The sequence below is a fragment of the Bidens hawaiensis genome, unplaced genomic scaffold (genome assembly GCF_021521415.1).
Source record: "Bidens hawaiensis isolate Kalapana, Puna unplaced genomic scaffold, B.hawaiensis_p1.1 tig00043457_1, whole genome shotgun sequence".
Taxonomy (NCBI): domain Eukaryota; kingdom Viridiplantae; phylum Streptophyta; class Magnoliopsida; order Asterales; family Asteraceae; genus Bidens; species Bidens hawaiensis.
In genome coordinates this window covers 110,614-118,484 of record NW_027497701.1, presented here as the reverse complement: position 1 = coordinate 118,484, position 7,871 = coordinate 110,614, and positions in this window count along the sequence as shown.

The following is a 7,871-nucleotide window of genomic DNA, read 5'->3' as shown; positions in this document are numbered from 1 at the left end:
TGAAGTACGAAAATGTTAATAGGTAAAGATTGAAAAGTGTATGATAGTTTGAGAATATGATAAAATGAAATAATTGAGAGAAGATAATTTAAATGGCATAACAAAATGATAATTGCACTAGCAAACTATGATAAGTGTGTCTGGAGGATTGTGTCGAATCCTATGAATTAAAATACTTTGATTAATTGGAGTAAAGTGAATAAATTACATCATGAAATTTTCATTAAGTAAAATCTATTAAATAAATAAATAAACAAATATCCTTCGATGGGTTAGGCTTTCCAAGGGCTTTTCATGGCATTTTATTGTCCCAACTTGTTATCATACCAAAATAAATAAATTTGTGAGTTGGGCTTTCCATGAGCTTTCCATGGCATTTTATCAGTCCAAGCATATTTCTAGGACATTTCTAACCATCTATCTTATAACATTCGGCTCTAATACCAATCTGTCACACCCCAACCCAACCTTTCCATGAGCTTTCCAAGGCATTTTATCGGCCCAATTTAAAATAACGAGTTACAAAAAAATTGAGTTGGTCGGCCCATGAGCGTTACATGACATTTTAACTGACCCAACTAAATAATGAATTATCAAATCAATGTAGTTGGCCGGCCCATGAGCGTTACATGGCATTTTAACTGAACCAACTAAATATCGAATGAACGGATTTAAATATGAGCAGTTGGAGTATCTCGTGAACCACCACGGATGATACGTTCCAACCAAAAATCAAATTAAAAACGGGTTGAGAAATGAATAGTTGGAGTGCCCATAGATTTACATGGATTTTTTACCCAACTAAACATTTAAAACAATAATAATAATAATAATAATAATAATAATAATAATAATAATAATAATAAAATATTGGACAATTTTTCCGAATTTAGCCATGAAATCACCATGAATTCGGCTTCTATAAAAAAGAATGTAACTGTCACATTGGTTACGTTGACCACTAAAGTTTTGGTCGTATGATATTTGTTTCGCTTTGGCCTATAGGATCGAGTACTGTGGTCAGGTAATCCTCCAGGTAAAGAATAGCGTCTTACCTTGAGTTCTCGCAACCATTTTTCCGAAGGCCCGACTCATAGTTCTCTCCCCCTTACGGTTACTACAAGAACATGCCATACTCCCATGCTTTAAGGTGCATGAGTAAAAAAACAAAACTAGGGCATTCTTAAGGAATTTCCAAAAATAAAATCAATCTACTAAATTTATTAAATAAAGGAATTTAAAAATATTTTGAGAGTGAGGCATAGCCTAGGAATTTGTGTGTTCACAACATTAAAATAATAAAATAAACAAATAATCAACGTAAGCTGTAAACACATAATAATAAGCATATAAGGCAATCAAGTAGGCACGTATAGGGTCCTAAGCATATTTCTAGGACATTTCTAACCATTTATCTTATAACATTCGGCTCTGATACCAATCTGTCACACTCTAACCTAAGCCGGAAATGCCGGGGTGCGAACAGTGGTTCACAGCTCACAAGTTACTATCATACAATATGAATATGACAAAATATATTTAATTTATTTATTTCAAAATTCAAATAAAGTGCACAAGTTTCAAAATATGTCAATAACAATTCCAAACAAATAACATTTAAATATTCTTTATTTTATTTTCTAAGGTCTTTCTATGCGTCCTTCACTTAGATTCAAATCAACTGTTACCTGAATATGCGTAGAAAATAAAGAGATTTGTCAAGCACATGTTGAGTGAGATGATCACCAGTTTTTATGATACAATAATAATAAATATATAATAAATAATAACCGCGCAAACAAAATAATATGAGTAATGATCAATCAAAACGTGAGCAAATAGTGTGTCAGTTGACCATGCCTCACGAACACGGGCTATGGCTACTATGACTAGCATACAAATGTGATTGCCGGTTGACCATGCCTCACGAACACGGGTTGTGGCTACTAGGACGGTGTATGATCATACTATAATGTGACTATGATGGACCTCTCCGAATATGATAGAATGCAAGCACATAAGCAAGTAACAAATAGCATTTGATTGACCACACAAGATCATTCGTTTGCTAGTTTGAATATTAGTAATAAAAAAGAAAATATTGGTACGCATATGTCCCCAAAACATTTGAAAAAATCGAGTATTAATGACAAAATCAAGCCTTGTAATCTTCGATATATAGTTAGTATATCAACTTGTAGAACAAGAAATTGACTTGATTTGGAAAACAAAAAACGTATTAATGACAAAATCGAGCCTTGTAATCTTGGATATATCGATCTAAATACAGAGAATGAACCTAGACATTATCCCCTAGTAGATTAATTAACTTGTTGCTTGAATTTCGTGATTTAGGGAAAGATTTAGCATTAAACGAGAATCGAACCCAAATTTGGCTGGTCTAAGCGCTCTTCGCGCCGCGCGAGGGGTGGGGGTTTACCAGATTTCCATTTTTGATAGTTTTAGCCCCTGAAGTTCCAAAAATGTATTTTTAAGCGATTATAAGAGTTTCTGAGGACTATTTGACATAATTGAAAGTTATGGAATTATAAAATAAGTTAAAGCAAGATATACAAGTTTTAATTAGTTTGAAAGATCCGAATTACATTCTCGAATCGGTTTAAACAATTACGAAAAATCCGAGATGTTACACAGTGTCTCAAATCTCTTGATGAGGTCACCAATAGTGTCCCCTTGTATGTGATTGAACATGTTAAATTCCTCTTTTAACATAGCCTTGCAGCTATTCCTCATCTCAGAATTTCCTTTAATCTTTTCACCAATGCATCCCACAATCCCTTGGCAGTTGTGTGTTCCCTAAGTGTCTGAGTTACTTCATTTGATAGACACACAGTCAAGGTAAGGAAAGCCCTTTCATCTTCTTGCAAGATCAGTTTATCATTCTCGTCATATGTATCAATCGGTTTTGGCTCAGGTTCTGTTATAGTTGCAACCATAGGAATGTGAGGACCAACTTCAAAAGATCTCAAAAGGCTAGCATCCGTCAACTTGATAAAGTTTTTAAACCTCCATTTAAAATCAGTAAAGTTACCTTCCAAGGTCATAAACTTTGGAGGCTAGTGGTCGTTCCAGCCTTATTATCAAGAAATAAACAACTCTTCAACAACTCAGCATCATTAGCCATGGTGTAAGTTAGTTTGTAGTAGCAAGAACTCTTCAAAAATAGAAAAAGTGCAAGTCCAGAAGAATCAGATCGCACGAGAATGCCATTGAAAATTTTTCTTCAAACGAATCACATGGACATGCGATGCGATTTGTTTGAAAAGGACATTCGATTCGGATTTCTAAAATGCGATGCAATTGGATTTTGAATGCGATGCGATTCAAAAATCCAATGCGATGCGACTAAAATTTTCAAGCGATGCGATTTCTTTTCTTGTGCAATGCGATTACTTTTTTCAATGCGAAGCGATTCAAATTTTGAAGCTATGCAATTCAAATTTAGATGCGAAGGGATTATTTTTCAATGCAATGCGATTCAAAACTGATGCGATGCGATTGAACTTTTCTGGAAACTTAACCTTTCTTGAAACTTGTTTTGTACGTTTTTACCAACTTTTGTCAGGTTTTCATAGGCAAGTCAAATACTCTTTTTTGGTGAAGCGATTAAAATACTTGAACACACTCTTTCAACCCTTAAACACACAAATCACACACAATCACCTGTGAATCTTTTAGACTTTTCAAGGAACCTGTAAACACTTGAATTTCTTTTGCAACACCCGTAAACACTTAAGATTCTTCACAAACACACTTCAAAACTCACAAAAAAGACCAAAATCCAAGGTTGTGATCGAAGAACCTCAACTAGTAGATCCGAAAGCTCTAATACCAATTGTAAGTCCCGAAACCAGATCTAACAACAACTATTCTTGGATCAATCTCTTAGTGCTAGAGGAAATCACACTAAAGTAACCGAGATCTCAGATCTTATTTGGAGTTTGTTTATTTTGGCTAGAGAGAAGATAGAGAGAAAGTTGGAGTAGTTAGAAGGATAAGGTTTTTAGCATAAGGTTGGTTTTGCATGACCATGCTTCCCTATTTATAGGAGAAGCATGGCATTCATCTAATATATTATTCACGGCCCAATGGGCTATTGTTTACAAGGCTTCGGCTCTCCATCTCTAGGAAGATTGTGTCCAGGATCTGGAAATCTAAAGCCTTGCAAAGACGATAAAATACAAATGTAAACAAGACAAAAGACTTCTAATATACAAAATAGGGCCTAACACCGACGAAAGTCAAATATTGATCGAATTTCCCGTCATTGTTTGGTCGGGTTCAAAGCTTGTTATTTCTATATTATTTTCAATGTGTTCAAGAAGTTGGATCTGTGATGTGAACTTTGAACAAATTGGATATGGATTTGGATTTAGAGAGGAATTAATAAGTTTTGTCATTCGACCATTGAAGCCGGTATTTCGAGAACAATATGTGGATATTCGAGCTCATCTCAACATATATTTCTTAAGATCCGAGAGAATACTGAAATTAGGTGGGTCATACCTTGAAGGGTGAATTGAAATGAAGAGGCTTCAGTTTATTGGGTGATTTGTGAAGATGCGAGATACGGTTTAACAAAATTTTGATATCACAAGTCAAAGAGGTGATTGTAAGGCCAATAATTTGTGACTTATGATAACAATATGGCGAAACTCGTAATATATTTATGGTCAAACTAATAATTAAAATGGGCGTGAATTCCGGATCCGAGACGAGAGCTTCGGTGCACGCGTTTAGCTTCAGCGAGGAAAAGGCTTCTAGAAGATTTGTGTTTTACTATTAATATGACATAATTTGTCATATATATGTGTGTGTTTGTATGGTGTAATCAACCACCCAAGGGGAGCTCACCTTGGGTGGAATCGGTTCGTTTCATATTATCAATCGTTTAAACCGATTGATTTCACCACACCGGTCTCGATCGCTTATCAAGAACAAAATATGTTCGTTTGTCGGATCCGGCGTTAGGGGACCTGCAAATTCTGTCACACACTTGGACATCAAAATGCGAATACAAAAACATCTCACTACGAGTATCACTCCAACGTAGAACCCCAATCATTTGAAACGATAGAAATAATATTAGCAAAACATAATAAACCTAAAGAAATTATTAAACTTTATGTAGAGTAACCCTATTAAATATCATAGTCAATGATGTAAACTAGATTATAGTTCAGGGATAATATTTAAATATTTTTATTTTGAAAAAAGAAAAAACTCTAAGTCGACTTCCACCAAGACTCGAACTCGCTTCTCACACACAACCTGCTTTGGTTGATTCATATTCCATTTCACCTGCATGTAAAGTAAATATACACAAAGAAAAAAGTTAATGGATGTCATGTAACATCCACGAGTTGGTCAACTGACTCCCTCCACCAATCAAATATAAGAACTTTAGTCTTTAGTTTTTCTTCTATCTATTGTATAATTTATACTTGATTATTAATAAGTAAATGTGTAAGAAAGTTTTCTTTTTATTTCTTTGGGAATTCATTGTGAAATAATTTTACAGAGTTAATTACATGAATAGTTGAATAGTCCATTGGTATAATCGTATTCCAATTTCTAAGTTTGATTTATTACATTCTTGGTTCTTCATTATTCACTCAAGCATAACAGGAGTGATCTTTTACACTAAAAGACGTTAAAAAGTTTATATTTATTTTATAAATAAAAATTATCTCTCTCTATAAAAAAAGTTCAAATAAACCTTAAATCCCCGTCCTTCGTTGATATGCTTTGTTACCCCACCATGTATGTTCACATGCACAACACCACAAGCACCACACACGTTAAGTTGATCTAGAGAGGAGAGTAACCTTGAAATTTGAGTCCCCATCACGCCCCACCAACGACGTTTATTTCATAATCACAAAGCCCTATCCCACGTCATCTCAGATCGCCAACCTCAATTCTAGATCGCCACCTTTCCCGTTATTATTTGTGTTAACTGTAATGCTAGTTGTTTATCGTTCCCTTTCGATTATGCCTCCTTGGCTCCTTCCTTTGTCATAAGTTTTTTTACCCACTAACTCACGCACTCTTTAAATTTACCTCACTATCTACATCTTTTGCCCATTATGCTACTCTAATCATCATCCCCATGGACAGATGCATATTTTTCATACACTTTGGTATCACTTAACTACAAGCCCGTTTTTCATACACCTTGAGTAGATTCACATTTTTCATACATCCTCATGGATAGATGCATATTTTTCATACACATTTTTCACTATCTACATCTAATTAATGATCTAATGCAAAATATATGCATGACATTACAAGGAACAAAACACCTTGTCTAAATATGAGCTAATGGAGAAGACTATATGAAGATGCTTGTTGAAAAAGTATATCAAAAAAATAATTCCTACATTCTAATTCAATGTTTATTATCCTTTTATTAATGGACTCATAAAGGTTTGTTAGGTGTTTCTCTCAATGTTTTTAAAAACTAGTTCATATTAGCCGGTTGAATCAGTAAAACCGAATTAATTCCATACAAGGGCGCGGAGATTTTTTGTAAAATACCGGTTTTAGCCTAAGAGATTTTTTACAGCTTGTAGTCCATATTTTTTAAAAAGATATCTTTTACCCTAGCGATTATAACCGAAGATGATTCCCATTCCGTCCTTCTTGATAGGCGATTGAAAGACCTATTATTAAAGTATATGAGTAAAGAAAAAGCAATCGAGTAAACAACTTTTGACGCTTCAAAAACTTTGTTTGCAAATAGATTGCTTTTGGGTTATTTTTTGTTATAGTTAACTTTGGGATTATTGTTTATTATGGAATCATGTACAGTTGGGTTATTTTTTGAGTTAAAGTTGCATTTATATGAAATTATAGGGTAAACTATTCAATCCGTTGAATTTTCCGGTACAACCTAGTTGAACCAGTTGTACCATTTTTTAGCTTAGTCGATACAAGTAAACTTAAAACATTGGTTTCTTTTGTAAAAGAACTTGGTTATTTGTTTCTTGAATATTAAACTAATACTCAAGAAAATGTAAATCAATACTTCGAAGAGTTTGCATTATAGGTTATCTAAGAACATTCCCGACAGCTTCTCTATCTCTATCTCTATAATTACACTAAAAAACACTACATTTTTTCTCTCATATACAATTAAATAATATTTTTTTACATCTTTATCATTATCTTTTCTCTCTCCTTTACTCACAGCCACTTTCAAATATAATAAAAATAAATAGAGAATGAACAGTGTTCCTCCAAATTTACTCATCTCTTTAAAAATATTTTGAAAGTGAGGCGTAAACTCGGAATTCGTGTGTGTGTGCAATACATAAATAAGATAAACAATAAAATAATTAATCTAAGCAAGCTGTAAACAATTTTTTTTAATAGCACATAAGGCAGTTCAGATAAGCACGTATAAGGTCCTAAGCATATTTCTAGGAAAATTTCTAATGAACTATCTTATAACCTTCGGCTCTAATACCAATCTGTCACACCCCAACCTAAGGCGGAAATGTCGGGGCGTGATCCGATTGCTCACAGCTCGAAGATACTATCATAATATATAAATGTGACAATATCTATTTAATAATTTTATTTCAAATGTGCACACAATATTCAAATACAACAATACAATTCAAATAAATATATACAACAATTTAAATTCATGTTTGTCTTCAATAAAACCCTAAGGTGTTTCTAAGTGTCCAAACTTCAACTCAAGCAACCTGCATATGTGTAGAAAACAGAGTTTATCAACAACACATGTTGATTGAGTTTATCACCAGTTTTGCAATAAAATAATGTTAATATAATAATTATGAGAAATAAGCAAAATGTAATAAATGCGGTAATGAAAT